We start from the raw sequence: 10,863 nt of genomic DNA, 5'->3' as shown, positions 1-10,863 counted from the left end.
TCCTGGCTGGTCGGGGAGAAATAAAGAAAATAGGGTCGATGGTGGTTTCTTGCCAGAGTTGGGAAGGGTTGAGGTGAGAATTAATGGTCTTAGTTATGTCGTATGTTTCCTATGAGCGTATGCATCCTATAAACAATCGGCCGCCACCTCTTATCAATAAATACCACGCGGCTTTTTCTGTTTGAGAGTAGGAACGCTTCAACCATTTTACAGGACGAAACATTTAGAAACATTAAAACTGTGCACTAATCCAGCCTTCTCAGGCCATCAGCGCCACGACCATCGGATCTACTGTTTTAGACGTCTTCGGCCGTCCGATCAAACTCTAGCACAGTACTTTCGTCAACTCGAATGGGCAGCTGCTCCCATGGCAAAATTGGGGGCCTGTGGTTAGTTGGGCCCTCAGTCTCGCACGAAGCCCATTTTAACGTCACGAGGCAAAACAACCATCGAACGGCCACCCCTTTCCTCCCTTCAGTCGACGCCCTCCCTGCGCCGCCTCACCTCCTTTGCTAGGTATCCGTGGCGGTCGAGCTCCCGCCCCCAGCGACGCCACAGCTGCAACGACATAGTAGCCAGGAATCGTCGCCACCGCCCGACCCCAACGTGGCACCTGCAAGGTCACCCTCCCTCCCACCTCCTTCTGACTCACCCCATCGTCTCGCTTGTCCCCCCGTTCCAGATCCAGTGATTGTCCAAGGCTACGGATCCCGCTCGACAGCACTTAGTGATTTTGTTCCAGTAGGTACCCAGAGGCCAGAGGTATTCCGCTACAACTTTCCCACACCTCATTCCCTCATACTACCTTCGGATGATTTGAAAATGAGATCTGTTTAATCTGCGAGTAGTTGATTTGAAGCTCTGATTAACACTTGAGGAGCCCTAAAACAATCAGATTACAAAGACGTGGTGGCTCATGCCCTCTGTATCTCCGCTCCTCCACTGCGTATGTTCGCATGGTTGATTGAACAAGATGGTTGCAGCAAAGTACTTCAGACAGCCTCTTCTTTGACATGATTAATCACGTTGCCTGCCACAATGCTGGCACATAACTTATTTTATACAGGATTACACATGAATTTAGGAATATCCTTGCTATCCAGCAATCGGTTATTTTCTTTGTAGACTACATGTGTCTTATCTTTTCGCCTGCAAAGAACCGAGATGAGTTTCTCTATGCTTTTGCAGGGAGTCAATGCAGTTTGCAAAGTTTTTTTTTTTGGCAAAGACATTAACCAACAGTGGGAGTCTTTAGTTGGTACTTGGCTAATCTGACTTTATGCCACCACAGTAGCAACGGTGTATTCCTAATGTTATTTAGGGACATTTGTTATAGGGAAGATGAAGAGAAATGTGTAGCCCCAAGGTCTGTTATGCTTCACTTTGGCTGACAAGTGAAAAATACCTATGCATAGAATGTATGCTAGGTACGAACGCCCTAAACTATATCTTGTGCGACAATTAAATTTTGATGTAGCTCATAGCTTGGTATTATCAGCTTGACGTCAACTCAAATATTATGTTGATTATTGATTTTTATTTGACTGATCACTATTGTTGATATCTTTACTGTGGGGAATTTTATATTAAAAAAATGCTTTCCTTCATATCAAGTAGTGGTGGAATGCTTGAGAGAAAGCTGTCAAAGCATGATATAGAGCATGAGAAATTTCTATCTGAGGTAAGCACTTGATTTCTTAATTCTAACCCATTGTATATTGTGTCACCTGTAATAAAGTCATTCAGGTTAACAGAGTGAATAATCATATTGATGAGTGGATTTTCTTAAATTATATACAATTATGCACAACCTATAGCCCATCAGTGACACACTTTGTTTGGACATGTAAATGTTGTTATCCCTTGATTAATGTAGTTTCAGGTCTAGGAGTTTACCATTGCTCTGCTTTTAGGCAAAGAATAGTTGGATAGCATTTTCATGTTCCATAGAGATCGAAATTTAATTATTTATCGTTTCATATTCACTTTTCTTAAAGTGCTTTATGTAGTTCTGAAAGTGTGGATGCTTAGAGGATGAGACCATCTCTCGATTCAAATCCAATGCATGCTATGCTTTGATCCCCAGGTTATATTTGAAATCCCCAGGTTACAATTTTGTTCGGTTCCATTTATTGTGTATTCTTTTCTTTGTCTAAACCTTCCTCCCTTTGGCAGAGCACTAAGTCTGATGTATTCATATGTTCTGTACAACAAAAGACTTCGTGTCAAAATTCTTGCAAGCTGATTAACATGCTTTGTGAAATTGATAAGCTATTAAACCCAAGCCACATGTAGATCCGTAGTGTCCTCAGCATATTAGTATATAGTCTATTGTTTTCCTTGGAAAATAGATTGCTTCAATGCTACCGCTGTTTTGCACTGGGGAAATACTTCGTTCAGTTATTAGAAATATTAATTAATTTTTCACTATTAGCTGTTCATGCCTCTGGATTAGCTCTCCTATTTTTGTTAGATGAACTGCTGAAAATATTTACTGCAGGAGGGTGACAATGCAAATACACTTTATAAGCTAATTAGGTGAAGATTGGTTTCTTTGGTAAGCCTTGGATACTTTGTAAGACTACATAACTCTTCTTGGCTTTGTTCTTCCCTATACTATTACTATCAACACTCTAAAATCGTTCGAGCCAAAAAAATAAAAAACTCATTAGTCTAAGTTGAGTTGGAATGGACAGAATATACATACCTGATCTATGAATCATGAAAAATGACATATGTTGATCATGCATTCTGCTATTCAAGAACATCTGGAATTAAAGTGCCACAGCCAAATGATGATAATCTTCAAGCCTTATTTAATTCCTTCTTCCCATAAACCATTAGGATATAAAGTGCATAATCTAGCATCAGGACTGGGTATCTATGTATTCAAACAACTATTTTGGCATATAAATATTTGTTTATTGGTTATGTAATTTATGACATTACACTTAACGCTCGGATATTGTTGAATAACACATTTGTTCCATGCTTATGTTAGCCTCCGCGACTATGCTTCTGGGCTTATTTGCTCATTTTTCTTCCCTTTACGACCCTTTATCCAACCTGATTCTATTTTGTTCAGACTCCTAACTAATGATGTTTTCTTTGTCTCACGTATTTGAAGGTCCTATATAAATTAAATTGTTGGATTCTGATCAGTTTGTTGGGGCAGTTCTTGGACCATGGTTTTTGGCTTTTGGTGTATTCGTTCTGGAAAATTCTAGCCTAAATATTTGCATGCCCTGCTCTCTAGCCATGGATCTACTCTTGCAATTTGTAACTACAAGCGCAACTTAGGAATCGTCGTGGTGCAACTGTTCTGGTACATTCACTTTCACATTTCTTTGATCAATCTACCTTTAAACTGATTGTGAATCTGATTGCTTGGCATCTATACACTGGAAGATAATATAACTGAATTGCTTCTATCTGGCTTCGCTATTTATAAAATCTGCTATACTGTGTATTTGTGCATGGGATGAGTCATTAGGATTGTTGCCTGACTATGGCAGTTGTGGATATTTGTCTCCCACTCTCTTCGACCCAAAATAATGCTATGTTCTCTAACCAATGTATGGCTTGGTTTCATATATTACCTCTGTCCGGAATTACTTGTCGATCAAATGGATGTATGTAGCACCCGACGGTGGGAGCATTTCCTAAGCAACCATAGTGTTCACAAATTCTCTCGAAATTGCGAGGCAATTAACCATAATACTCCCACATTTAGTCTATAATCCAAAATTCACCACTCTATGCCACTTTATGCGAACACAACCTTCACGTTGGATGCTTTCATATATTTACAGATGTGCCAATTATTTTATAGTAAAAATATACGGGCGCGGCAACAAAATGCAAGATAGGCTTCAGACAAATGATGATGGTACTCCTTTCCTGATCTGCATGGAAGTGTAATACAACTAGGCTTGCTAATACTACATGGGGGTGCTGTGAAGGAAACCTAGCGAGTTGATACACAACTAGAGACGACTCTCCGCTCCCAGCCCCTTCCAAGCCAACCGGCGGTCGCCACTTCGGCACCCGCCACCACCTCTCTCCACATGGCTCCCCAGTCCTCCCTCCCAAGCCCCATCTTCCTTCTCTGAGGAGGAATTCTACGACTTTGCGACGGTTGTGCTCGGTTCGGCGGCCAAGGACTTGGTCCTCTCCAGCCCAGATTCGATGGAGTCTCGTAGGTGTTCTCTGGCTGCCGTGGTTGCTTCGGAGTCTGACACTGAAGGTAAGAGGGCCGTCATTGATCTGGATGGATTCTCTTCAAGGCGGACGCGTGGTGACTGGAAGCTTTTTTTGATCGTGGTCGCTCCAAATCCGGTCCTCTCCGATCGAAAGCTCGACGGAGGAGCAGGAGGGCGGATGGATTGAAGTGAGGAACAAGCGAGGTGGTCGGTGCTCGCCCAAGGAACGGTCACCCCCGCCCCGTCCTTTCCCGACCAGGGATCACCCAGCCGGCCAGTCCGAGAGGACCTCCACGGTCTATATTTCAAATGCTTCTCTGAGTTGCATCGCGCAGTGGATTGCACCAACCCTCCGAGTCCGAGGTGTTTTAAGTGTCGGGAATCTGGGCACAGGAAGCACGAGTGCGAGGCCTTACAGTCCTACGTCGACTGCCGCCGAATCTGATAGGCAGCGGAGGATGACTGGTCGTTCTAAGTTGGAGGAGGATACCAGACAAACTTTAGACCTAGTCGCTGGCAACAACTTCTTCTCAGGTTGTTTCACAGCGCTCTCCTCCCGCGGAGTGGAAGGATCCGGGATATCAGCGTGCTGATGCTGGGTGCTGGCACCTATGCTCAGTTAGAGCGCTCAGGCCAGGGCACCAGGACTGGTTCCGACGCTGTGCGGATGGTGCAACAACAGTCGTCCAGGGCTGCAGTTCATGCGCCGGTAGGTTGTGTTACTCTGTGATGCGTCGGCGGCGCCCAGGAGCTCGATTGTTTGATGGTCGTTCTGGGGAGCGAGATGGCCCAGGGAGGCTGTCTCCACCACCTCCTGGCCCCCCTCCGGTTGGTGCGCTTCATTACAGTATCGGGGCTGGGCATCAATTGTCCTGTCGTGACTCGTGATGCCCCTGATAGGATTCCATCGAGCAGGGGTGTTCGACTTCAAAACGGAATGTCCCACTGGTCATCCTGATTTGAGGCCGGACAGGGACGTTGCTATCTGTCCTTTACGCCGGGGATGAGCGCGCCTTGGTCATTACGGTGAGTGGGAATCGACCCTACATGTCCAGAGAGATGGTATACCAGGTCCTCGTCAGAGAAAGAGGACTGCATAGGGATGCTTTCACGGTTTCTTGGTTATGTTTGATTCAGTGAGAACAAACCTGTGGTGATGAATAGAGGAGACATCAAAGTGGCAAATGTTCATTTGCTGTTCAACAACTGGAATCGTCAAGCTCAAGCTACCAGTCGGGGTTCTTCAATACAGGTGTGTGATCAGCCTAGTCAGTATGCCGGATCATGCTTGGTGCTGGGGCAATGGGGCAGAAATTTTGTCTCCATCTTGTTAGATTGAGTCCATCCATCCAGAATTTGCCTCCAGGGGAAAATCTTGAAGCATTGGACTGATGATCCGTACAAGGTCCCGAAATTCAGATATGCTCGCTTTGTTGAACCAGTGGAAGATGAGCTTGGGCAGGTGACCCTGCGTATGCCGCAACGCATGCCAGAATAGGTTGTTGCGAGAAGATTGACACCCTTCAGTACTCCCTCCATTCCACAATGTAGTGCCTATAGATTTTTATGAAAGTCAAACTTTGCTAACTTTGACCAAGCGTATAAAGAAAATTGTCTACATCTAGAATATCAAACATGTACATTCTGAAAATATAACTCACGATGTATCCAATGATGTACATTTGGTATTCTAGATGTATCTACTTTTTTCTATAAATATGATCAAAGTTTGTAATGTTTGACTTCTGCAAAAATTTATAGGCACTATATTATGGAATGGAGGGAGTACTAAGGTCCCCATCCACCTGCATTCGGTCGAAGATTTCTCTCTGCCGCCGGTTACCTCCCGCTCAGATGGCAGGAGTGATCTGGGCATTAGTGTCTCGCCGGACTCAGCGCGAGGGACTAGACGTTTCCCTTTCTCGATCGCGATGGTGGAAACTGATGGAAAACATCCTTCCCGACCCTCCAGAAGTAATCAAGGGTCGCGTAGTAATTTCCCTCGGTGGAGCTGGTGCCTACCGCCTATAATTACTGTGCCTCTAGTGGCCCCGACCGCTGGCCATTCCCAGTGGACGGCGGCGTACCGTCCTGAGGAGATCTCGCGCCCGTTTGATGATCCTTGTTACAACGTTCAAAGAGCGGATGCCGATGCGTTTTTCTCGGCGACCGATGCTGCTTTATTGGGGGAAGCATCTAGAGTTTAGTTCAGTGAGAGGGGTATGATCGTTGTTCAATCAGATATGCTACAGAAAGGGCCCCATCAGGAGGGGATGGGAAAGGTCAGGGATGAGGCCCACGTAGTCCTAACTGAGCTACAGGGATCACCCATACATTATGGGCCTCGTGTAGGGTTGACTGGGCCAGAAAACAGCACCTCTTCCGAGACAGAGAGGCCGCCAGCTGCACCAAGTTTCGGCCGGCCAGTTGAGTCCTTTACGAGGGTCTCCTTCTCGGGTGCAAAATGCAGTCTTAAACATGTTTCTGAATACCTCCCATATATATTTCCGTTAGTCTGCTTAGTGCATCATTAAGATTATAAGCATCATTTTCATTGAATCCTGGTTACATACTTGTGCAGGAAATTGACCTGTGCGGCGGCGGCGGGGAAGGAGCAGCATCGGCAGCCCTGACAGAGGAAGTCATGTTGCCGTTTTGTTTGTTCCCAGCCTTGACTATGGTTGTCCAGCGAGTCCGGCATGTCGTCATTTTCTTGTAAAGCAGTATTGTATCACACTTGTAGAGCTCGTTACACATGTAGATCTTGTAAAGTACTGTATTACACATGGTCATATGTATTGGCAACGTGATCTGGTTGCTCTTATTTGAAGTATCATGTGTGCTTTTGTCTGCCAAGTTAAATATTAGTTGAAATATGAAGAATATGAGCATGATAGATGGGACTCACTTACCAGACCCAAACCTGACAACTGGGACCCATCTGACTGGTGGACCCATTTAATAAAAAAAGGAAATTATAATTATTTAGACGAAAAGGCCAAGGCCCAATAATAAAAAAGGCTACAATGTTGGGCCAGGCCCATGAAATCAACCAAAAATTGATAAAAAAATATAGAAAGCCTGAATTAATGGGCTAGGCCCATGTAGAAAACTGAATTGGACCGGGCTGAATCTTGTGCCACATCAGCTTGCCACGCTGGATGCCTACGTGGCATGGGTGAGGTTGCTAGTGACCAAAACGCCACAGTAGGAATATTTTGGTCGTAAACGTCTTTGACCATTCCAGAAGAAAGATCGCTATAGTCAGTTTACGACGGCCAGCTTTTGACCTTCTGTTTTTTGTCACAAAAAGGTCATAAATGGAAATTTGTGATCTTTCAGTGACCAATAGTGGTGGTCATAAGTTGACATATTTCTTGTAGTGACAGCGTAGCCCGTGACAGCGCCATCATGGGCGAGATCGTGCTCCACGGCGGGTGCATAATGCTTGCCTGCTTGGGTAGCTCAATGACGGCGAGCCGACCAGGGCGGCGATCCGGGACGATGGGTGGTTCTACACGGGGGACGTGGGCATGATGCACCCTGATGGGTACCTGGAGATCCGGGACCGGTCCAAGGACGTGATCATCAGTGGCGGCGAGAACATCTGCAGCGTGGAGGTGGAATCCATGCTCTACGGCCACCCGGCGGTGAGCGAGGCGGCTGTGGTGGCGTGGCCGGACGAGTTCTGGAGGGGAGACACCGTGCGCGTCCGTGAGCCTGAAAGAGGCCGCGTCAGGCATGGTGACCTCGTGGAGCCGGGGGCACATGGCGGGGTACATGGTGCCCAAGACCGTCATGTTCCGCGCCGAGCTGCCCAAGACGTCCACCGGCAAGGTCCAGAAGTACGTGCTACGGAGGCTCGCTCAGGAGATGGGACCCACACCCACTCGCAGGGGGAGCAGCAGCAGCAAGATGTAGTGTACGGCATGGCAAACGGGCAAAGTGCTTGTTTCTGAATTTTCATCCCTTTTGCTTTGTGGGTGGGCAAAGTGGTACTCCCTCCGATGTACTACAAATTTAAGACACGCTTTGCATATCATTGGAAAAGTTGGCTAAAATCCTTTATTTTCAGGACAGAAGGAAGAATACTACTACTTCTTAGATACAACCTCTTTTATCCATTTTGATGACAAGTATTTCCGGACGGAGAGAGTTGTATATTTATTAGTCATCTAACTTTTTTTTCTAAAAAGGAGGTTAAAACCCCTGCCTCTGCATCAATCGATGTATACAGTAATCTTTATTAATAATTCAACAAGGGTCTCACAAGAACATACATCAAGCCACCCGAAGCCACCACTCACAACTACAAAATCGATAATGTGAAGTGCTATCACTCCCCATATCTAAAACCGGTGTCGTCGTCGATCCATCCGCATAACATATCGAAACTTATAGCCGGTGCAGCAAAGCTAAATCATACACCGCATGCACATGTTTTAGAAGCCGTCATCATCATCGAACCGCTAACCAATCTTCAGAAAAGAGATTCGCATCATCCTTGCCAGTCCGGCCATATGTCGACGCCACCACGGCGTCCAACGGCACCACCTCCATGCGCACAAACTACTGAGCACGTTGCAGTCGCCACCGGTACATCGCAGCACCATGCCGCCAAGTACTACCAACCGACACATCTTGAAGTCTCTGAAAGATCTACCGTGGTAGCACCGACCGAACAGTCATGACACAGCGTAGCACATGTCGGTCATGCATGACTTCAAATCTTCACCGGAGCTCGTGCAAGAGGAAACTTCTCATTCTGCTCTTTCTTTAGTGATACAAAGGAGGATCCCTACTACTACATCTTACTCTGAATTCTTAGTCAGTGATAACCCAAGCTATGTGCCAAAGTAACTTAAACTATTTTGTTCTTTGCTTGGTTTACACTGAACAACTTTTTATTTGTATGTTAAACAGGGATTGTTTTTATTTTATTTTGTTATAAAGTTGACATCAAATCTTCACCAACTTTATTCATGTTTTTGGTCAGCTCAATAAGGAGAATGATATCTAACTGTTTTCTTAAAAAAATCAAAATCAAGGTAATTCTGAAGTCATTAAACTCATAACAGAGGATGCAAATTCAGAATGCCGCAGTCAGTCAGCCGTAGAAATAGAGGCGAATTAGGAGATATAAAGTTGACATCAAAACGCCTCCCTGGGAGATCGCACCTAGTAGTAGCGACAGAAGCATTCAGAGACGACGCACCGGTGATGCAACACCTGAAGTTCTTTCAGGGTTTTTTTCTCGGAACAATCCAACGACGTTGAGGCGCCGTACTATCAAAGATTTCCTGGCTGGTCGGGGAGAAATAAAGAAAATAGGGTCGATGGTGGTTTCTTGCCAGAGTTGGGAAGGGTTGAGGTGAGAATTAATGGTCTTAGTTATGTCGTATGTTTCCTATGAGCGTATGCATCCTATAAACAATCGGCCGCCACCTCTTATCAATAAATACCACGCGGCTTTTTCTGTTTGAGAGTAGGAACGCTTCAACCATTTTACAGGACGAAACATTTAGAAACATTAAAACTGTGCACTAATCCAGCCTTCTCAGGCCATCAGCGCCACGACCATCGGATCTACTGTTTTAGACGTCTTCGGCCGTCCGATCAAACTCTAGCACAGTACTTTCGTCAACTCGAATGGGCAGCTGCTCCCATGGCAAAATTGGGGGCCTGTGGTTAGTTGGGCCCTCAGTCTCGCACGAAGCCCATTTTAACGTCACGAGGCAAAACAACCATCGAACGGCCACCCCTTTCCTCCCTTCAGTCGACGCCCTCCCTGCGCCGCCTCACCTCCTTTGCTAGGTATCCGTGGCGGTCGAGCTCCCGCCCCCAGCGACGCCGCAGCTGCAACGACATAGTAGCCAGGAATCGTCGCCACCCGCCCGACCCCAACGTGGCACCTGCAAGGTCACCCTCCCTCCCACCTCCTTCTGACTCACCCCATCGTCTCGCTTGTCCCCCCGTTCCAGATCCAGTGATTGTCCAAGGCTACGGATCCCGCTCGACAGCACTTAGTGATTTTGTTCCAGTAGGTACCCAGAGGCCAGAGGTATTCCGCTACAACTTTCCCACACCTCATTCCCTCATACTACCTTCGGATGATTTGAAAATGAGATCTGTTTAATCTGCGAGTAGTTGATTTGAAGCTCTGATTAACACTTGAGGAGCCCTAAAACAATCAGATTACAAAGACGTGGTGGCTCATGCCCTCTGTATCTCCGCTCCTCCACTGCGTATGTTCGCATGGTTGATTGAACAAGATGGTTGCAGCAAAGTACTTCAGACAGCCTCTTCTTTGACATGATTAATCACGTTGCCTGCCACAATGCTGGCACATAACTTATTTTATACAGGATTACACATGAATTTAGGAATATCCTTGCTATCCAGCAATCGGTTATTTTCTTTGTAGACTACATGTGTCTTATCTTTTCGCCTGCAAAGAACCGAGATGAGTTTCTCTATGCTTTTGCAGGGAGTCAATGCAGTTTGCAAAGTTTTTTTTTTTGGCAAAGACATTAACCAACAGTGGGAGTCTTTAGTTGGTACTTGGCTAATCTGACTTTATGCCACCACAGTAGCAACGGTGTATTCCTAATGTTATTTAGGGACATTTGTTATAGGGAAGATGAAGAGAAATGTGTAGCCC

At 45.8% G+C, this 10,863-nt stretch overlaps 1 pseudogene; it reads left to right on the top strand.

Annotated features, from left to right (window-relative positions):
- Nucleotides 1-7,613: 7,613 nt before the first annotated feature.
- Nucleotides 7,614-8,123, top strand: LOC123039651 (2-methylpropanoate--CoA ligase CCL4-like; annotated as a pseudogene).
- The last annotated feature ends 2,740 nt before the right edge of the window (nucleotides 8,124-10,863 follow it).

The sequence above is a fragment of the Triticum aestivum genome, chromosome 2B (genome assembly GCF_018294505.1).
Source record: "Triticum aestivum cultivar Chinese Spring chromosome 2B, IWGSC CS RefSeq v2.1, whole genome shotgun sequence".
Taxonomy (NCBI): Eukaryota; Viridiplantae; Streptophyta; class Magnoliopsida; order Poales; family Poaceae; genus Triticum; species Triticum aestivum.
Note: the sequence above shows the minus strand (reverse complement) of the source record. Positions and strands in the feature narration are given on the sequence as shown.